The 23802-nt window shown below is 41.5% G+C and overlaps 1 pseudogene; it reads right to left on the bottom strand.

The window, feature by feature from the left end:
* Positions 1–1676: 1676 nt before the first annotated feature.
* LOC117394553 (protein lifeguard 2-like) lies at positions 1677–23247 on the bottom strand (annotated as a pseudogene).
* Positions 23248–23802: the final 555 nt, after the last annotated feature.

Here is a 23802-nt window from a genome sequence, read left to right as displayed (position 1 = left end):
ATCATTTTGTCTCTTTGCTGCTTATGAGCTACGATGGAAACTGTTTTGGGCTGGAGGTAGTGGTCCGCTTTTAAAAACAGCGTCCGCAGTTGATTCTGAAAGAGGTTGCTTATGCGTATTCGTGTCTGTCCATCTGTTACACTCTACATGGTGAACACAGTCACTGTCTTGGTTTTATCTCATACTGTAGCCTCCTATTACTGTGCATTCACGAGGACGCTTTGTATGTGCGCACACTGGTTTGAATGCTGATGACACAAAGATCCTGGTCTATAAAAGCTGATGAAAAGCTTAAATTGCTCTGACATGTCATGGGACATATCAGTGACACCACCAGGGTAAAAAAACATGTGCTCTTCTTAGAAAGATTTGAATGGGATCTTTAAAGCCAACAGGGCAGACAGTATCTCTGTTCATTTGAAAGACGATACCGAAGTACAAACACTACTATATGCAGTAACTGGTTTCCCATTGTGGGTCCTCTCTCCCAAAGTACTTACCATGCCCAACCTTGTTTCTGGTACCTGATGAGATCAGGATTTGGCTATATGCAGCTATGACCAAAAGTTTTGTATCACCTAGAATTTTAGGATTGAGACATAATAATAATAATAATAATAATAATAATAATAATAATAATAATAATAATAATATATGAACATAATTTAGATCTTTATTTTAACATCATGTAATCAAAGAAACTACAAATTGATATCGCAAAAGTCTACTGGAAGCCATAATAGTAGTACAGTATTTCATGTTAAATTTCGAAACATCACATTTTTCAATTTTTGTTAGTTTTTCGTTAAGTATATGGTAAACTACAAAGCGCTATGTAATTCAATATGTAAATGTAACATTATTCAGCAGGTTACATTCAACTTTATGAAGCAAAATGAGACAATTCTATAGGGCGATGCTAAACATTTGGCCATAGCTGTACAATGCTGGATCTGGAAAGTGGGCTGAGCATTTTACAACACAGAAAGGTTGCAGTTTGACAGTTCATTTAATGCCATGTTTGTGTTAGAGATCAGTGTTATCATGAATGCAGCTCTATGTATAATATTGACATAGTGGTTTTGTGACACCTGCTAACGGAGTGAAGTAGGCTTGGAGCACAAGGGACCTCTTCGCACATTCATTTTGGATCAGTAAAATTAGGGATTATAGGACAAAACAGTCCATCTGAGAATATACATTTCAAAATAGTTGACAGATTTAATTCTGGGTAAAGCAAAGTAGGTCTTTTATTCCTCCATGATAAAGTGATTGCTAGTGGTCTGCAAAATATGTATTGATTGATTTATTCTTACTGCATATTTACTTTCTATAATATTCTATATACAGGTTAAAACTCTAGTTTTGTTCGTTGCACATTTACTCCATGTAAGGAAAAGAAAATGTACCACAGTGATTAAATAAAGGGTACAACTAACTGTATACAGGCACAGCTTGCCGGCACAAAGGAGTTAACTGGTGGCTGGTTCTTGACACATTAAAATGAGGAGCCCTTGGATTCTGCATAGACGCTCCAATCCTGGGGGTGTTATTGCTTTGATATTACAGCATATTACAGGTTTTTAGTTAAAAATCTTCCAGCCTGCATCGCAGTGCCATCTAGTGCAGTAGAGGAAGATTACACACTTAATGAGAATGTACTGCAGTCAATGAAATTGGTTTTAACTTCTGATTTTTAATTCACACCTCAGTTCTGATCAGCTTTTAATTTAGGAAGTATGCTAATAAAATACAATATATCATTTAAATAATTAAATGTATTTTGATGGCAGAAAAAATGGTCAGCGTCACAATTTTTATTTGCATTAACATTGACTTTAACCCTTTCATCAGTGTAGTTTTGTTTTATAGTTATTGTTGTTTTGGTTGGATTTTAAATAGCTTTAGATTTGTTTTTAACATGTGAATAAAAATGAATTGTAACCCGTACTGTGCTTTATATAAATATATGGACCTTCAGAAGAAACATCCTCAGTATATAAAAAGCTGTGTTTCCAGGAGATACTGTGGTCAAGTTTAAAGTGTTCACTCAAGTCTGGAAAAATCAATGTCAAGGTTACAGAATGAGAAACCAACAGCATTAAATGAACTTGTGTTCCTATCATCATCTTTTACTGTTTCTGCTTAGATCATTATTTACCAACTATCCCAGCAGAAATCTATTTTTTTCAACCACTTCCTAAAACAATTAAAATTTCTCATTTTTCAAACTGCTTCACCGCTTCAGAAATTCGGATTGATAAGTGATTGTAAAAGGGCATTTCTGCTAAAATTATTTTTAAGTCTGGTAAATAACCATATGAGCAGAAACAACAATGAAGAATCATAGAGGACACAAATAATAGGATAAGAGTCCTTGAATTATATTGTGTTTGGTTCCTGATTTTGCAAAATGAAATTTTTTCTCCTCTCTTAATAAAACAAAATGTCTACTTAATATTCTATCTGGATACTCCCAATGAGTGAGGCAGTAGTGGTTTGGTTGAGTTTAAAATCGAGACCCTTAGTGCTTGAAGACCAAACTGCCTTACTCTACAGTAACAGGATATAGTGGAAGGTTCCGAGTAGACGATAAGAAAAAATAAAATAATAGACAAAACGGGACACGAAAGGAATCCCTTTGGTCCAGAGTTTCAGACCTCTTTAGGAGCGGCAGGTTTGACTATGCACAGGAGCGATGGGAGACGGGGGGGGGGGCTGGTGTTTAACCATGAGTGATTTTCACACAGGTGCTGGTGGGATGCAGAGAAGGAAGGGTTGGGGTTCACTCTCGACTTCCGAAAAGCTGCAACAGGAAGAAGAAGATGTAGATGATGTCCATGTAAAGACAGAGAGCTCCAAACACATGCTCCTCCGGGCTCAGGGAGTAGCGCCGGTTCCCCATCAGCAGCTGCACATCGAAGGCAAGGAACTGCAGGAACAAGAGAAGCAGCCTTCAGGCACATACAACTGTGGTGCATTATTATTACCATTATTAGTATACATTTATTTATATGAGTGCGCATCCAGATGTAACATACAGTAACATTATTAGCACTTTTTGCATTACCGATCATTTTTTGTTCTAAGTTCTCTCAAAACAAAACGGCACGTTGGCCAAAACAAATAGAAAAAACACGGTGAACATTAAACACACAAGTATCGAGCCGATCTACCATATGTCAGCACGAGTAGCAATTGTTATTTAGTTTTAATTTATTCTCCTTTTCTCTCCCATTCTTTCGTCCTGAACACCCAACCCAGACTGAGCGATTCGTGCATATATATATATATATATATATATATACACACACACACACACACACACACATACATACATACATACACATACAGCTGTGCTGGGATTCAATTACTAATTAATCATTCACTTGAATACCAGCAAAAGAACTAATTTGTGCAAACCCCATGCCCACATACTAATACAAATTTTATCTGCACGTGAAGTGACTGTGCAATCCTTGTGCCTAAATCCAACTATACATTTTAAATCATTCATGCTACATAGCCCCCATTATACCCCGTGCACCAATACATACACACACCACATACAACATAAAACACAAAAACTATGCAATGCTGTCAGCAGATGTGCTGACAGCACCAAGGCTGGCTCCTCCAGTCCGGGCAATCCTGGCAGTGGCCACGCTGCCATTGGCAACGTTTGCAGCGGCAAGGCTGACGACGGGCAATGTTGGCAGTGGACGTGCTGACAGCGCCAAGCCTGGGTCCTCCAGCTAAGGCAGGTGTGGCAGTGGATATGCTGCAGCAGAAAGGTGGACAACGCTGTGGCCCACTCCACCAGAGGCCACAGCAAATCCCCAGGGGTCAGCAGAAAACGACCCCCAGGCGGTGACGCGCAGGCATCCCCAGGCGGTGATGTACAGGCACCTCCGGGCGGTGACCTGCAAGCACCCAATACATATACGTATGTACAATACACACGCACCACATACAACATAAAACACAAAAACTATGCACAGGGACAGGCACCCCGCCACACATACCACAGTAAAGACAAGTGCCCCAAGTCCTGAGTAGGCTGTCTGTAACCATGGAATCTGAAACCAAAAACAAGCATATATATAATTAGACACTTAGACGGTAGGGTTACAGAACTTCACTATCCCGGGGCTGTACAAACCTAAGAAATACGTTTCAGTTATTTGTGTCAACAGGCCATGTTCTCCATGAGGGATGGTGTCTTTGGCCAAGGTTACTTACATATCCGAAGGGGGCAGTGAACACCAGCAGTAGTCCAGTGAGCAGGAGCACTCTCATCAGAGAGAACATCAGGTCGTGACAGGAAGTGAAGTCAAACTGGAGCACAAAGGTGATACAACATGCAAAGGCACTGATAAAGACTTCTCAGCGAAAACGTTTCATACATTACATTATTTTTATTATTTTTTAAAAGATGTCAGATGGCTGTAAAATTATTTCTGTTATAGTAATAGACACATCCAAAACTAGTCAACACTCAACAGTGCTGAATTTAGAAACGCTAAAAGAAACTTAATATCAATGACAAATGTTTCAATTAGAAGTCTTTAGGTTCTCATATCTAAGTTACTTTCACTATTTCTAAAAATAGTAAGATACACCCTATACATTATAATTACACTGGGAACTACTATTAAACATAACATTTCTTGTTTGAATTGTGTCATATGTTCTATGCATGGGGCGACATCAGAAATGTACTGGATTTTTCAGGTCAATTCTATTTTTATTTGCATGACCCCTGTAGATGTAGCAGTGGTGGTAAATTGTGTATATTTATGCATAATGGCAATACTCTCTACAGTATTGGATGGATACTCCCACAAACTACAGGTGTTTCCAATTGCATTGGGGTGGGTGTATTTGCACATCCGCTTACCTTGGTTTGAAAGCAGAAAAGGGTGACAGCCAGGCACACCATGGAAGTAATGCCAATGCACAGCATCACCATTTTTGTGTTGTGGTAACTGCAAAATAGAAAGCCAGTTCACATCACTACTAGTTTGACCATCTGCTTCATGTTTCAGAACCCAACATATTAGCGCTACAGTACAACACATCGAATTACTTACCTCGCAAGCATTCCTGCCATGTATGACATGGCCAGCGTCTGAATAAATAAAGCAGAGAGATACATTACAATCTAAGGCAGTGGTTTTCAAACTATCTGCACCATAAACCCTGACACCACCGTTTCCTTTGGCAATGAAATAGAGCATCGTCAACTGATGCCACACTTCTTTGCTGATTGTAAACCCAAATGGGTCAAATAGTTGCAATAGAACTTTTTCTCCGATGACTTATTATATTATATTATACTGATATATTATATTTAAGCTAGCTATAGATTGCTCCCCCACTGTTATGATTTACTGTATTACAGGATGTGGAACCAAGCAACACTGGTTAGTGCAGCAGTTGTGGAAGTATTTAATAGCCAGACTGTGCTTGTGAAACTTTCTGGCACATTACTATCCCTTACCATTTGGTGAAGTACTGAAGTATTTTGAAGCCATACAATTACTAAATTTACTTACGAAAATACCCAGGAGAATAAGGTTGGTGGGATATCGACGTCTGAAAAGACAATAAACAAGCTGATATTGCAAACCATCATTTCCATGGCAACAAACATCTCCGTCAGAGATGTGACAGCAACACTTTTTTCAGGTTCCTGTCCAATTCAAAATCCATTCATCTGCCACCATTTCTACAGAACACTGTGTCCACTTCAAGGAAAGAAACATAAGCTAAAGGAGTGGCAATTTGATCACACTAAGCAGTTTGTGATATCAGGTGACTATTATAGGGATCATGAATTATTTTTTGATTACAATAAGCTGATAATTATGTTAACCGCCAATTTATGTAAACACTTTTAACTTTGCTACATCTGATATGTGTAGGGCTTCTGATTTTCAGTGTTTTCTGACTTTTCTACTCTCCTTTAAAAATGCAATTGATACCTGTTAAGCCTTGCATGTATCTCTAGGGCAGCAGTGTGGAGTAGTGGTTAGGGCTCTGGACTCTGGACTCTTGACCGGAGGGTCGTGGGTTCAATCCCAGATGGGGGACGTTGCTGTTGTACCCTTGAGCAAGGTACTTTACCTAGAGTGCTCCAGTAAAAACCCAACTGTATAAATAGGTAATTGTATGTAAAAAAAATAAATAATGTAATTGTATGTAAAAATAATGTGATATCTTCTAACAATTGTAAGTCGCCCTGGATAAGGGTGTCTGCTAAGAAATAATAATAATCACAACTGAGAAACATGTTAATAGTCAAATTGATTTAATGTACAGGGTTTTTCTATGAAACAACTAAATGGGCTTTTAAATTGTAAGTCTTACTTTTCATTTCAAAGCAGAAGCGACTCCTCTTTATTCATGTAAATACAGTCACGCAGAACGATTGTAATAAAGTGTGTCTTTAAAAATAATACTTTATTTTTCATTATAGCTTTAATAAAATATTGTCGCTTATTAACATGTTGCAATCTCGTTTGTACGTTCTGCTTGTTAATCAAAAATTAAGGCTTGGCCAGCTTAAAAGCCCATTGAGTTGTTTCACAGAAAAAAAAAGTCAAAATTAAATCAATTTGACTAGCAACACGTTTCTCAGTTGTGATTGAGATACACAAATGGCTTAACAGGTATCAATTGAATAAGTAAAAGGAGAGTAGAAAAGTCGGGGTAAAGCACCGGAAATCAGAAGCCCTAGATATGTGTCACTAATATATACTATTTAAGTTTAAAGGGATACTTTTTTCCAAATGCAATACTTATTTGTGTTAAATATCATATCATGTGTGTGCTGTATGATTCCCTTTTTGCCAAGCAAAAAAATGCTTCTAAAAAGTAAAACATATCAGTGTTGCTCAAAAGTCTATATGTGAAGCATTATACACTGAAGCCTGTGCAACACTACAATGAAATCAATTCACTGAATCAAAACCAGCCCTGAGGAGCCTTTTCAGAAGCTGGAACAATAATAATAATAATAATAATAATAATAATAATAATAATAATAATAATAATAATAATAATAATAGTAGATGATAGAACATATCCGTCAAATGGAAACCAATCAAAATATCAGACATTTAGAGCTGCTGCCAACTCTGCCACACCTTACCTGGCACTTGTACTGCACACCAATGCCAGGTATGATCACATGAACATGATGTTGAAATTAATCACCTTGTTTTTGTGAAGAGTAGATTGTGTAATATTACTAAAAGAAACTTACGAGGCCGTACCAAGTTTTAATAAACAATGAATGGGTGTCCCTGCTTAGGATTTACTAAACATATTATACTTTTTTTTCTTTTCTTGACAGCTCACCAAATATAGGCATCTATTTTAGTGATCTAAACAGTGGCAGATCTAAATGCAGCCACCTTTTAACTCTTTATTAGTCCTTCTGTTGGTTTCCTGCAGGATTAACATTGCTAAAAACAATTAAATACAGATATTAAATACACTTTTTACTTACTAGGAGGTGAGGTACAGGATCCAGTTGTACTGCACAAACAGCTACATACAGTTCAGTGTTAGTATCAATACTGTATCTGCACTGGGGGAATTGTGAAGTAGCTGTGTAACACATGTAATGAGAAATATTTAAATCATTTCTTGTTATGTACAGCATCGTTTTTTGTATATGGATTCAAAACTTGTGGTTGAGAAAGGCTATCTGTCACATCATGACGTATTTCAGCAATGTGATTTCTGTGCACAAGCTGCCAGCCAGGCTAGAAGGACAACTAGCAACCCTGAGTTATGTTCAAAAAGAAAAACGCCTGCGTTGGTACCTGCTGTAGTAAATTCGCCTGTTTGTTGCCTGTTTTCTAGAGCTATGCTGCTATTAAATACTTGTACAATAATCCGTCGGGTATCCGACTGTGGTGGGACCAGAGTAAGGGCGGATATGTAAAATGGGGGATAAATTAATCCTGTTTTAAATACCATTATACACAGCTGTAACAATAACTATTTAGACACAATTATTGTTTTGAGATTAAGCTTTTATTAGGAAGTGCCCCTAAATCCCTTGTTTAGAAAAATACAGGGTATTAATGCTTGTGACAGAGTAGCTGTCTGCTGTGTGGGTGCGTGCATTTGCTGTTGAGTGACAGGCAGGAGATCGAGGCGAAGGTTGAAGTTGATACACTCCGCAGGCGAACAGGACTTATTTACATATCAACACACTGAACAGCTTGGCGTGACACTACCAGCAATGGAAGCGCACACAGCACATACAACACAGTGTACGAAAACTTTAGTAGGATCTACAATCGATGAACTAATCTTCTCCGTTGAATCATAAACTAACATTGCTGAAAAGACTGATCATGGCAGATAAACGGTTAGGGTGGATATGTGAGGGGCGGATACGCGACGGATTACTGTACTTTATACTGGTATCATATTTGATTTATTACAGTATTTATTAATCAAACCAGCAGCAGATCTAAATAAACTGAATAGACCACACTCTTTGTTCTGTACAAGTTGCTTAACCTTATTCCAACCCAGGTGTAAACTCCCACAGTAATATTTAGAATGTAATCACCCAATGCCTAATGCACACCTCTGGTACAGTACAGTTAGAGTTCATTTTCATAAAAATTAAGTATTTGCATTTGTTTGTACGCAGGTTCTTCACAATAGGAAAGCAATGGTTTTGGATGGAAAACATAATTTAACCCTTGCATATTTTTGTTATGTTATTCTGCAATTACATATTTATATAGCAGATGTAGAATATCCATTGAAAAATAAAACTTCAGTATTACAAATAAAACACTGTTTTAATTTCCTTAAGTGTTCCTCATAATTGGCACAATCTTTCAGTAAGGACCTAGGGGGCTTCTTATGTGTCTTTCTGATCTGTTCATCCGTAACTATTAAACACTCGATAGAGCTCAATTTAGAAACACGAGAAGAAACATAATAAATTCAACGTGTTATACATGATCGACACTTGATCCACTTATCGCCTTAAATGTCTCTGCCACCCTAATCAGAAACTGTGGCAATGTGCCCCGCCCCTGTGTGCATGTGTGTGTTAAGTGGTGTGTGTTAAGTGTTGTATGTTGCGTGTGTTAATGTTGGGTGTTCGAGAGTGGAGAACGGGAGAGAGAGAGAGGAGTTAAAAAAGTAAAAGCGTAAATATAAGTGTTTGTACTTACCGTGTTTGTTTGTCTGTCCGTGCACCGTTTGTAGTGTTAGTCCGTTTTTGTTTGTCTATTTATTTTGGCGCAAGTGCCGTGTCCTGTTTTGTGTTTAAAACCTTTTATTTTCTGTTCTGTCAATTAATTATTAAATGCTGAGCGAAATCACGCGCTCAGCTTCACCAAAACCCCAAGTCTCTGTCGTTTTATTTCCTGGATCTGGTCTGACGCCACCCACTCCGGCCATCTTTGTGACACGTGGTGTCCTGCGTGGGATAACAGCGCCTCCAAGCGTCAGACCAGGAGAGGTGTTTGTGTGTGGGAAAAAAAAAACAAAAAAAAACAAAAAGTAAAACGAGGATGGGGAGAAAGAGCTGCAGGAAGCAGCGGAAGCAGCTGTCACCCCAAGCATCAGCAGCCACCCCTCTACCCCCACTGCCACCGGGTTCCCCACCATCCCGGGAAATATGGGACTGGCTGGTGCACCCCGAGGGGAACTTCGCCAGTGACCTCCCCTGGGTTATTAACACGCTGCGGATGCGAGATGGGGAACGATGGGAGGACTGGGAGCAACAGCACAACCCGGCATCAGTTCGTGACATCACCATGGTGGTGCTGGGGTACCTAGCTGCAGACATGGGAGGGATGCCTTCCAGTGAGCAAGAGGGAGAGGAGCAGTCGCTGCCCTCTCCAGTACCTGAGTGGGAGGAGCCTGAGCGTCCACAGCCCAAGCGGGAGGAGCCTGAGTGTCCACTGCCCAAGCGGGAAGAGCCTGAGCGTCCACAGCCCAAGCGGGAGGAGCCTGAGTGTCCACAGCCCAAGCGGGAGGAGCCAGAGCGTCCACAGCCCAAGCGGGAGGAGCCAGAGCGTCCACAGCCCAAGCGGGAGGAACCCGAACGTCCTACGCCTGAGCGGGAGGAGCCCGAACGTCCTACGCCTGAGCGGGGGGAGCCCGAACGTCCTACGCCTGAGTGGGGGGAGCCTGAACGTCCACAGCCCAAAAGGGAGGAGTCGGTGCGTCCACAGCCCAAAAGGGAGGAGTCGGTGCGTCCACAGCCCAAAGAGAGGGAAGTTGGGGCTGGTTCCACCTCCACCAGCAGAAGAAGAATGCCTGCTGTCCCCATGTCCACCAGCAGAGGGAGAATGCCTGCTGGTTTCCCCTTCAGAGGCAGAGCCGCACCAGTCCCCTGCAAGAGAGGCAGAGCCGCACCAGTCCCCTGCAAGAGAGGCAGAGCAGCACCAGTCCCCTGCAAAAGGGGGAGACTACACGCTGCTCCCACCTTCACCGGCAGGAGCAGAGCAGCCGGAGCTGCCTCTGCTTCCGCCACCTTCACCGGCAGGAGCAGAGCAGCAGGAGCTGCCTCTGCCTCCGCCATCTCCACCGGCAGGAGCAGAGCAGCAGGAGCTGCCTCTGCCTCCGCCACCTCCACCGGCAGGAGCAGAGCAGCAGGAGCTGCCTCTGCCTCCGCCATGTCCACCAGCAGAGGGTGAATGCCTGCTGGGTCCCTGTCCACCAGGAGAGGGTGAATGCCTGCTGGGTCCCTGTCCACCAGCAGAGGGTGAATGCCTGCTGGGTCCCTGTCCACCAGCAGAGGGTGAATGCCTGCTGGGTTCCCGTCCACCAGCAGAGGGTGAATACCTGCTGGGTCCCTTTCCACCAGCAGAGGATGAATACCTGCTGGTATCACTTCCCCCACCAGCAGAGGATGAATACCTGCTGGTATCACTTCCCCCACCAGCAGAGGATGAATGCCTGCTGGTATCACTTTCCCCACCATCACGAGGAGAGGAGCGGGAGCTGCCTCTGCCTCCATCACCATCAGGGGGAGAAGAGCAGGAGCTGCCTCTCCCTTCACCAGAAGGACCAGGATTGGATGCTGGCGGTCCTCAGCAGCCCTTGCATAGGCTGCTGAGGGAAGCACGGGGAAGAACCGCCCGGCCGCAGAGGTCGAGAAGAGGGCCAACACCCGCACCCCAGCTTGTCCTGACTCCCTGCCTCGCTTCGCCCAAGGATGCCCGCCTCGCTTCGCCCAAGGATGCCCGCCTCGCTTCGCCTAAGGATGCCCGCCACGCTTCGCCCAAGGATGCCTGTCTGGCATCACCTGGGGCTGCCTGTCGCGCCGCATCGCCTGGGGCTGCCTGTCGCGCCGCATCGCCTGGGGCTGCCTGTCGCGCCGCATCGCCTGAGGCTGCCTGTCGCTCCGCATCGCCTGGGGTTGCCAGCCGCTCCGCATCGCCTGGGGTTGCCAGCCACTCCGCATCACCTGGGGTTGCCAGCCGCTCCGCATCGCCTGGGGCTGCCTGTTGCTCCGCATCGCAGCAGGAAGTACTGTGGCCGGAACCCCACCAAGGGGAGCTGTCGGCCACGAAGAAGGTGGGGGAGGTCAGGAGACCTGCTCCCACTGCAGCAGTTTCGCTGCCGGAGATCGTGGGGGAGGTCCGGAGACCTGCTCCCACTGCAGCAGTTTCGCTGCCGGAGATCGTGGGGGAGGTCAGGAGACCTGCTCCCACTGCAGCAGTTTCGCTGTCGGAGATCGTGGGGGAGGTCCGGAGACCTGCTCCCACTGCAGCTTCTTCACTGCCGGAAGTACTGTGGTCGGAGCCCCACCAAGGGGAGCTACTGGCTACGAAGAAAAGGGGAGAGGTCAGGAGACCAGCATCCCCCGCGGCAATTTCGCTGCAGGAGTGGACCAGCATGCTGTCAGCCTTGCCACTACCGGCAGGGGTGCTGACAGCATTGCCAGCCATGGGCCCACTAAAGCCTCCCTTCCCAGCCCGAGACTTTGACCTGGACTGCTGGGTTTTTAAGGGGGGAGGTGGCCGTTGAGGCCATGTGTGCTGCGCACAAGGGGGGGTATATGTGGCAATGTGCCCCGTCCCTGTGTGCATGTGTGTGTTAAGTGTTGTATGTTGCGTGTGTTAATGTTGGGTGTTCGAGAGTGGAGAACGGGAGAGAGAGAGAGGAGTTAAAAAAGTAAAAGCGTAAATATAAGTGTTTGTACTTACCGTGTTTGTTTGTCTGTCCGTGCACCGTTTGTAGTGTTAGTCCGTTTTTGTTTGTCTATTTATTTTGGCGCAAGTGCCGTGTCCTGTTTTGTGTTTAAAACCTTTTATTTTCTGTTCTGTCAATTAATTATTAAATGCTGAGCGCAATCACGCGCTCAGCTTCACCAAAAGCCCAAGTCTCTGTCGTTTTATTTCCTGGATCTGGTCTGACACCACCCACTCCGACTGTCTTTGTGACAGAAACAAAAAGTAAATGTAATATTATTGCATGCAGCAGCAAAGCCTCTGCAGTTACCTGAGTATACTGTGCACCTCGTATATCACACACATTTAGTATTATAGTCTGAAAATAACAATACACAAGAAGAGCGGGAAAAGAGAAAAGCACGCACCAGAATGTAAACAGAGCCACAATTCCAAAAGTCACCATCAGCTGGAAAACCTGAGGAAATAATAACGCTAACATCAAACTGATTGTGGCAAGGATTCTTCTGCTCCCTTTGATTCTCTAGTGTTTTTTCAGCTTAGACTGTTATTTATCATTCTTACTCACTGTTCCAGAACAAAGCTGCCATTTTCACTGTGTCTCAAGGGCAGTAATTATAGTTACACACCCCTACTGGTAATTTCAACCCAACTCACTCCAGAAATTCAGCTTTTAGGAGACTTATTACTGTAATAATTAGTAAGCACGGTAAGTAATGGTTTAATCAGAAACAACAACAGAGGATAGAGAGCAGGCTTAACAGGATATGAAACAGGTACTAAATTAAAAGGAAAAATGCAGATTTTATAAAGCATTCCTTTCAGTTGAATTAAAAAAACTTTTAGGCATGTTTGTTTTTTGTTCAACTGACAGTCAGGCAGGAATGAGATACAACGAGCCCGTCAGTGACTGAGCTGAGGTTTCAAGCTGTCAGTTTTTCCGCAAAGGCATAGCCGAGATAATGCAGTCACTGTGCATGCTTTTGTGCTGTAACAAACCAAAGAGCTCCAAGTATTTGCACTCTACTTTGTTAACAGTGCAGTGCAGTGTGGGACAGTGAAAGTGTGGCACCACTGGTGAAATCAGAAACACTCACAGCAAAGCCTACACTGTGCAGAATGGAGACAGGGGCCAGGCAGACAAGAATGTGCAAGAGATGGTGTTAAACTGTGTTAAATGATTTTACACTGTTAAAGGGGACATTGTTTTAAATGTCAGAATTATTACAAACACCATAAAATAGTAAGGGAAATGTAAACTAAATTAAAAAAATTGTAAACTCTTTTCATTTTAACCACCCCTAGATAAGGGTTGTGCAATATGAAAACAAATGTATTTTAAGAGTGAAAGGCAATAGGGCCTTGCTTAGGCTACTTGAAAAAAAATGAGAAAATCACTCTACTCCAAACCTGACTGGATGAGACAAGCTCAGAGGTTTATAATATTCTGTGCTTATGAAGCATTCCCTTTAAAAGGGCAAGTGGTTTGATACTGGAACATGCAGATTTATTCTCACTTGAAGGAGTGAAGAAAAATCACAGTGTAACTGCCAAAGTCATTTCCAGTGGCTGGGGACCTTCCTGTGGGGGGTTTGGAGGAAAACTGTCGGGATAGTTTGCTTTAGTGCACTTCAGCAACCTGACCCATGAAGAGCCGTCTCTACTGTGCGTTTTGTGCAGCCGACCCTGAACCAAGCCGTGAAACCACAGCCCGGCAAGATACCAGTCTGACCCCGGACCAACCAGGGTCAACCCATTACATATAATCAACCAGGGCTCGGAATGAGAACGTTTTTACATTGACTGTTTTCAGTATTTATTACTTTTGCATTGCATGCTGTTTTACTGGTATTGAACTAGAAGGAATAAGAAATATAAAAGTTACATTCATGAAAATAGCGGTGGGAAAGATACATTCCTTTTTGCATATTTGTTTTGTGTGTTTAGTTTTGCATGATAATATTTTAAGAATTTATATTATTTTTGTATTTTTTTTAATTATGTATCATTTTAGATTTGTGTGTGATTTTAAATGTATTTCGTTTGATTTGTTTTAGGCAGATGGCAAACTCCCATCACCCTTTTTCTCTCACTTGAGTTCTATGAATTATGTACAACACTAAGTGTCTTTTTCGTGAGCAAGATTTGTGAACTATAACTATTAACAACTACCCTCACTTTCTTGGATACTGATGAAATAACTCACACGGTCCTTACACACCAACGTGGCAAGAGCGCTAGTTTACTGGTGTTAATTAGACAGAGTTTCAATAGCTTCTTTCCCGTCTGCTGCTCCACCTGAATTTGATTAATCATGCATTCCTTCCATCTTCTGGTGACTTTTGAAGTGACCACCTTGAAGCATGTCATAATTTAGGTCTACGCATTACTGTCAGCGATGATATAATGCCCCGCCCCTGGTCCTGCAGTGGAAATATTTATGATATCTCACCTTCCGAATGAACATGCGCTGGATGTTTTTATCCTTCCAGCCTTCTCCGCTGAGTCCATCGCAGCTCCCATTGGTGCCTGGGTCAGAGAAAGACAAGGACATGTCAGAGGCGTAGGGGTTTGTGTATTTGGGACCTACAAAAAAAAAAAAAACAGCAAAATCTAAATACACACAACTGGGACAGGACCTGGAGAAGAGGCTGTGGGGTTTGTGTAGGGTGAATGGCCCCTATCTCTATTTAAAAGCTAACCCCCAACTCTGGAGGACTGTAAATAGTGTAACATATTGTGTTTTAGTACCAATGTAGATGACGGTATTGTGTGACTTGAACCCCTACTTAATAAGATACCCTGAGCTGATTGGCTAGCCTATTGACCAATTAGCCAAATTAACTATTTAAATATAAAATGCTGCAATCAGACTTTGTTTGGGAGAGGAATGGATCTTACTCAGGAGAATAGGTCAGTTGCTGAACCAAATTTTGCTTAAACGTGAAATCCAGTATGGACTTTTTTTTACTGCATGGATTTGGACAATGTCACGTTCTTTTTGGTGTCTCTTTTCTTTTATAAAAGTGCTCTGTCCTGCTTACAAGCATTTTTTTGTGTGTCACGCTATGTCAATAAATGTCGTAAGAATTGTTAGCCCTGCACCCACGCCTAAGGCATCTGCTGGCTCTACATCAAGGGCAAGCACGCACATCAGGGTTACCACAACTATTATAATAAGGACAAGTCTCTCTTGACGCCTGTACAAAAATATTTTGAGAACATCCTCTGTGCCCCAAAGCATCAGTCTACATGCTCAATAAATTAAAAGCCTAATTTTAACTGCAATGATTACTAATGCAGGGCTCTAAGGTGCACTCAGTTTAGTTGAATATGGAACAAAAACAAAGCTGTTGGTGCAAGCATCTTGTTTTAGGAGCACATATGCGACATGGCAGAGAACTATTTTTTTTTTAATGCAGGCTTAATGTGTTATTACGCAAAATAAAGAATAAAAGGCAAATACGCATGTGTACTACAGCAGACAGCATAGAAAGGGTAAGCCGCTAAAGTTTAAGTTCAGTCTTCAGAGGAGCCGGCCGGGTTCACAAAGTATAGGGGACAGCGGGGCTAGTTGAGACACTGGGTAAGTTGAGACACCACCTATAACTTCCTGTCACATGATGCCATGCTTCCTTGACAACAGTTGTAGTAGCACAGCCATGTGATAAACCCATTCCCTGTGTGTGGAAGCTTTCAAAGCATGTCATTTCAACTTGTCAAACTTTTACTGTTTTTCACATCCTTTCACACCCTGAAGTAATTTTTGAGGAATTGGATATAGAAATAACGCACATGCTAAATGAACTGCTGTGTTTATGTATAGTGTAATTTGTTTATAAAAAGGTAAAATCTGTTGTTGCCTTCAAAGCTTTTTTTGGCCTACAAAAATAACTACAAAAATAATAACCCACACACACCTCCTCCCGACCCCCCACACACACCTCCTCCCGACCCCCCCACACACACCTCCTCCCGACCCCCCACACACACCTCCTCCCGACCCCCCCACACACACCTCCTCCCGACCCCCCACACACACCTCCTCCGGACCCCCCCACACACACCTCCTCCCGACCCCCCCACACACACCTCCTCCCGACCCCCCCACACACACCTCCTCCCGACCCCCCACACACACCTCCTCCCGACCCCCCCCCACACACCTCCTCCCGACCCCCCACACACACCTCCTCCCGACCCCCCCACACACACCTCCTCCCGACCCCCCCACACACACCTCCTCCCGACCCCCCCCACACCTCCTCCCGACCCCCCCCACACACACCTCCTCCCGACCTCCCCCACACACACCTCCTCCCGACCCCCCCCACACCTCCTCCCGACCCCCCCACACACACCTCCTCCCGACCCCCCCACACACACCTCCTCCCGACCCCCCCCACACACACCTCCTCCGGACCCCCCCTCACACACCTCCTCCCGACCCCCCCACACACACCTCCTCCCGACCCCCCCCGCCCACACCTCCTCCCGACTCCCCTACCCCCCCCCCCCCCATCTCACTCTGACCTCACCACCATCAGGAAAATACATTACAGTAGTACTAGTAATTTTTTTCCTGTTATCAAGTACTTCAGTACTTCTCTGTTTACTTCATAATATTCTTAACCTAATTTATTTAACGTATCATGCAGATTTACTGCTCATTTGAAATGCAATGAAAAAAGATCAGATGTTTTTTAACTAATGTTAAGGTTCTACACAGACAAGGTGTAACATATATGAGTAACTCACCAGCCATCACTTTTTGAAGTTCGAGGTCATAAAATGATCTTTTGTTTCCAAGTCCCTTCCAATTGAATTTGGTTACTAATTCATTACCAAGTAAGGCAGCCATAATTCTGCACCAATGGTTCCAAGGAAGGCAGTCTGACAAAATCAAAAAGAGAGTAGTTCGCTTGGGGTTAAGTTAAAGAGCTAGAATGACCTGTGGCTATAAACATGCTTGCAAGACTGCAAGTGTTGTGATGTGTTAGTCCTTATATAGCTAAAAAAATATATATATTCACCTTATACACTAAAGCAGAAATTAAATATGGTTTTAAACTTAAGACAATGTTTCTGGAGATGTGCTCCCATAAAGAATATATTTCTGGTATTATCAGTCTACATTTTTTTTATAAATTTGTCCCTAACACAGTGGTTGGTATAGTATATTTAACACTTTGCAAAGCTAAGTGTGAATGGATTTAAATTTAACCGCTAAACAAGAAGATTGTTAGCAATACATCATGTTGTTTTTAAAGTTGCTCTATCTATCAGGTGAAGCTTGGTTCAGATGGGATTTTTTTTAAATTTGAAGGATTTTCTGCTGGTATATCACATAACTTTTATGTGGTGTCACAATTTTTGTTTTGCCCTCATGGGCCCAATACGTACATGTTTGCTGGGTATGTCTTTATATTCAACATACAGCTAAATTAGCATTCTAATTTAAATGTTACTAAAGTTAGGCTTCCTTTTTAGCACTTGCTATATGCCATTTGTTTACAAATTTAAAGTTAGCTGCTGCCCTGCTCCCGGAAGTTGTTTCACAGTTGCCTAGCAACAGTGGCTGTGTGCAGTCATTACAGGAGAACTCAAGCGGGGGATCTGTTAACATTAGCTGAAAACAAGGCAACAAAATTGGCAACAATTTCAAAAAGAATACATTAACTGTAGAATTTTGCTGCTACAAGCATTGCATGATTAATTAGGGTCTTTTTGTTCAATATGCCAATCTCATTCACATGAACGCGCAGCGTTTAAACACTGATTTGAACACTTGTCAAGCGTCAACATACATTTAAAAAAAAACAAAAAAAAACTTATTTGCTTCTACTACTACACTGGTCCTCAAAGTGGTGCCTATGGGCAAATTCGTGCCTGCAAAGCCTGTACGTACTTGACATTTTTTTTTCCTGAAGGTCCTCTGCAATACGATCAACCAATTGAATATCTACATTTCCTCTGTGGTAGCCCAATCATTAGCTGGGTGTTAGCTGGGTGGAACATAAATTGTGTCTGTTTCAGTTGCACGTACTGCCAGTAAGTTTAACCAATAGGACAGTCAAATATCTTCCAAGTTTTACGCAGCTGTCCAATCATAAGCAAGCAGAGATCGTTCACGGCATTCTGTATGAAAATTGAAGGTGAATGAGTAGCCAATGGGAAAGTGAAAGACCTGACAGCTGTCCAATCATTCGTGAGCAGAGGCGGGGTGTTAATATGCCGGAATTCAGTGCTTAATATGTAAGCACTGAATTTCACAGACTGTTATTGAGAAAAAATAATACATTTCAGTATTTAGAATTTAATTTTCTCTCTATATGTTTTTTAATTTCACCAGACAAGGGAGACACCGTAGTAGATTTTGTTACGAATCCACTTTTTCTGAATAATTGTACTGGAGATGAGCGATCTTTAAAACAGTAGCGAGACACTATCTATACTCTTTTATTTTAGGTTATTCAATAAATATTTGCATTGCGTATTTTATATAAATTATTTAAAGACTAAGCGCAGCATGCACAATTACTGCCTGAAACTTGGCCTTATCAGAGTGAGCCAAGAATAACTCCCACTAAAACTAATATATATATATATATATATATATATATATATATATATATATATATATATATACAGTGCCTTGCATAAGTATTCACCCCCCTTGGACTTTTCCACATTTTGTAGTGTTACAACCTGGAATTAAAATGGATTTAATTGGGATTTTTCCATTTGATTTACACAACATACTTAACACTTTGAAGGTGCAAATTTTTTTTTATTGTGACACAAAAGTTAATTAAACAAACAAAAAAAGACATTTGTTGGTTGCATAAGTATTCACCCTCCTGAGTCAATTGGTAGAAGCACCTTTGGCAGCAATTACAGCTGTGAGTCTTTTTGGGTAAGTCTCTACCAGCTTTGCACATCTGGATCCTGCAATTTTTGCCCATTCTTCTTGGCAAAATTGCTCAAGCTCTGTCAAGTTGTCTTAAGTCTTGCCACAGATTCTCAATCGGATTGAGGTCTGGGCTTTGACTGGGCCATTCTAAGACATTCAGGTTCTTGTTTTTAAACCACTCCAGTGTAGCTTTGGCTGTGTGTTTAGGGTCATTGTCCTGCTGGAAGGTGAACCTCCGCCCCAGTCCCAGGACTCTTGCAGACTGAAACAGGTATTCCTCTAGAATTTCCCTGTATTTGGCTCCATCCATCTTGCCCTCAATCCTGACCAGTTTCCCAGTCCCTGCCAATGAAAAGCATCCCCATAACATGATGCTGCCACCACCATGCTTCTCCCACATGCCTTTTGGCAAAATCCAAACGGGATTTGATATGGATTTTTTTCAGGAATGGCTTTCTTCTTGCCACTCTTCCATAAAGCCCAGCTTTGTGGAGCGTCCGGGTTATAGTTGTCCCATGGACGGTTTCTCCCATCTCAGCTGTGGATCTCTCCAGCTCCTTCAGAGTTACCACTGGCCTCTTGGTTGCTTCTCTGACTAATGCCCTCCTTACCTGGTCACTGAGTTTTGGTGGACGGCCTTCTCTAGGCAGAGTCGCGGTTGTGCCACATTCTTTCCATTTTTTAATAATGGATATAACGGTGCTCCAGGGGATGTTCAAAGTTTGGGATATTTTTTTGGTAGCTCCTTGGTCTTCATGATGCTGTTTGTTTAGATATGCTCTCTAACAAACTCTGGGGCCTTCCAGAAACAGGTGTATTTAATCTGAGATCATGTGACACTTTAATTGCACACAGGTGGACTCCATTCAACTAATTATGTGACTTCTGAAGGCAATTGGTTGCACCAGAGCTTATTTAGGGGTGTCACACCAAAGGGGGTGAATACTTATGCAATCAAGACTTTTCAGTTTTTTATTTGTAAATAATTTTGAAAAATATGTAGATATTTTTCCCCACTTTGACATTATGGACTATTTTGTGTAGATCAGTGACAAAAATCCTAATTAAATCCATTTTAATTCCAGGTTGTAACACTACAAAATGTGGAAAAGTCCAAGGGGGGTGAATACTTATGCAAGGCACTGTATATGTATATATATATATATATATATATATATATATATATATATATATATATATATATATATATATATATATATATATATAACGTTATACTCTGTGATTTTTATATGTTTTATATGAAATTTATATGTTTTTAATATATATATATATATATATATATATATATATATATATATATATATACACAGTGTATATGTCGCGGGAAGGCAGTGTTTAAGATAAGAACCTATGCAATAGTCAGCGTGTCCGCAAACAGCCAAGTAAGATCAATTTATGCCCGTGCCCAATTTACTTTGAGGACCGCTGTCCTAGTAGCTACTATAAGTCTTTTTTGTGTACTCGAATATGTAATATGCTATTCAAATTTTTTTTCGTGTAATAGTGCATCCCTACTATCTATGGCTATATTTTATTTTTCTAAAACTTTAATTAAAACAATTATAAAATAAAGGGGGAAACATCCTGTGCAGTTATGGAGCAAACAGAATGTTCAATGTCCTACTAGATGTGACATTAGAAGCTTTTCCAACTTACATTTTCCAACTTACATATGTTTTAACAGAGGCAAACACGTGAGATTATAGAGGTGCGTTTCCCCCTGGCTGAAGTGTGCCGTGGGACAACTGACTTGCTATGTTATTATGGCAACTCCTAAACTGAACAAAAATAGAAACTTTTAAGAATGAACTTGCTTGCAGCAAGATTAAAAAGATGTGGTTTACCAAGTTGTAAGAAGTTTTTTCATACAGTGTTTCAGAAGGTTACTAAAGCCCATGTTATTTTAGCTATTTTAAGTAGACAAGTTTTTTGGTTGGTATCTTCGTCAGTACATTTTACCTGCTGCCACATGCATTTGCAAAGAGAAGCAGAGCCCTTGCATGCTCTCCAAATGCAAATTTCAGTATTTAGACAGTTAGACGCCAGTGAAACATTATTTTTAAATACATAACCTTACAGTGCCATTCACAGTACAGCAATATGTCAGAGCAATATTTTTGTTGAATTCAAGGCCTCTTAGGTATTGGTTGTTTATTTCTAGTTGTTTATAACATTAACATAACAGGTGATTTTCTCCTTTTAAGAAAACTAGTGGTAGTGACACATGGTGTATTATCTCTGCAGTATTATACTGTAGAGCCATTGTATATTTCTGCCTTTTCTGCTTCATTAAAGTGTGACTGCTGAGTACTCACTGGGGCTGGGGTGGACAAAGGCCCAGCTGGGGTGAATGGGCACAGAGGGGGATGGGACATGAGGCGGCTGGGCGGTATAGGGAGGGGCCTATACCCAGTGCACTAGAGCGGCCATTTTGAAAAGAGCTTTGAAACAGAGTTTAAAGTTGCCAGGATGTTAACAATGAAAAGAAAAATTACATGTACGTTATTTAAATAGTTGTAGCAACACGCTGGATATATAACTATATATTTTCTGAACCCTGCTACTTACCCTTTAAGGCATTTTAATTCATAATGAAACCTGCACTGTCCTCTCTCTCTCTTGTTTTCCAGCTTCTTCCTCCATCCCACGCCTGTCCAGAACTCAAGGACACCATCATGTCTCGGCCAGCTGCCCCCCCAAGCTATGCAGAGGCCACATTTTACATGTGTTTTCTAAATCACTGCAGGAAGAGTGGCCTTTTTGTTCCATACCACATCAATGGATCATTATTGCTGTGCTACCTGTTTGACAATGTGGGCAATAATCCTGACACTATCAGTGCACTAGGGCGGCCATTTTGCAAGTACGTTATTTCAACAGTTGTATCAACATGTGGGGATATATAATGCTATATTTTTCGGAAACCCCACTACTTATATTCTCTTAAAACAGTAAAGTATATGTGCAATTTAATGAGTTTGTTAATTACTTAATTATTGAGGCAGCACTTGTTTACAGAATATCACTGTATTCCCCCGTTGACAATTTGATTGTTTCTGGGTCAAAGCATGTTAGTGGCTTAAATCACATCTGTAAATAGGGGAGGCAGCTGACTGATTGTTGACGGGAAAGAAACCAGTGAAGGGGTGGGGACACTTTCACCCTACAGGGGAAATGACCAAGGAAGTACAAGACAGTCTATAAGTATGGTTTGAAAACAGGACATTCTTTACCTTAATGTAGTACCGGATATCATGTTTTAAAATGCATGGTTGTTGTGTTTCTTTCAAAACTGCACAAATGAGACCTACAGAATGAATGGATGTTCATGGAAGAGAATAGAATGTATGGAAATATTTTGTTAGCTACAATTACTTTAAACAAGAAAACCCAAATTATAGTGCATTACCGTCTGGTAGTTGACAGAACAGGGAAGACAAGTTAAGGTAATGTCTCATAAATCCTAGTTTTATTGCTTTTAGAAACTGGTAAACAGTGCATCTTTTGTTATGTGTGGTCTACTGTGTGGTAGTGTCCAACTATGGATCTTTCTGATTGGTGGATGAAAGTTTGAAGTTTCTAGATATTGCTATAAATACAACACAATTCCCAGTTTATCATTTTAACGGCCTCATTTACTTTTATTTTAATGTTACTATCCAAAAGTATGTGAAATGTTACTATTTTATTGGAATTCAATGCTGGTAGAATGTAGAGACGAGAGGACGCTGGCGCATACAGCTGCCGCTTTGTTTCCTTCTGTGTTTCCTCCTTTGTCTCCTTTTTAGATCTTTTCAGTTAACTTCTTTATGCTTTTTTGGGATCTTTTAAAATAGTTTTATACATCCTTTTAATCGTCCTAGTTGTCGTTTTGGGTGCCCCTCTTTGCATATTCACTTCCTTCGCTTTGCTGTTTTACTAACTAACATTGGCCGGGTTTCCACACAGCTTAGAAAGCAGTCACTCTCTCTCTACAGTCATTATTTATGTGACGCAGCACGTACATAACCCACACATTCCACACGTTATAGGAAGTGCACGTCTAAAACTTTGTACGACTTCAAAAGGCAGGGTAAATCTCCTTTTCATGCTAAAAAAACGTACACATATCCGGAAGTCGTACATTATGCTACTGGGCTCAATTTTAGGACAGTTACTTTTAACATCTATATGCTGCCACTTATAACCTTTGCTCTGCAAATTTGGTTCTGTTAAGGATTCCAAAGGCTAAGCTTTGTTCTATGATTGACAGGGCTTTTTGCTGTTATGCGCCTAGGCTTTGGAATAATCTTCCGCAGGTGATCAAGGACATTAATACTGTTGATGCTTTTAAAAAGCAATTAAAACGTATCTCTATGTACAGGCATTTCATCATGGTTAGGCTTGTGTCACTGTGCAATGTTTTATTTTAAAATCTGTTTTACTTTTAACTCTATGCTGTGTATTTGTTGTTTGTACTTTGTTTTGTTGCTTTTAGTATTATTATTCTAAACTGTATAGAGCTTTGAGATGCTTGCATTTAGGCGCTATACAAAATAAAGATTATTATTATTTTAACACTCACACTATTACTGTATTGCACTTTTTAAACCATTTTTTTCTTCTCAAAAATAGCCTGCGTCTTAAATTCGAGTAAAGTATAGTGATATGTGTATTAAAATCGATAACAAAAGACATGAC

Source organism: Acipenser ruthenus, chromosome 3 (assembly GCF_902713425.1).
Source record: "Acipenser ruthenus chromosome 3, fAciRut3.2 maternal haplotype, whole genome shotgun sequence".
Classification (NCBI taxonomy): domain Eukaryota; kingdom Metazoa; phylum Chordata; class Actinopteri; order Acipenseriformes; family Acipenseridae; genus Acipenser; species Acipenser ruthenus.
Note: the sequence above shows the minus strand (reverse complement) of the source record. Positions and strands in the feature narration are given on the sequence as shown.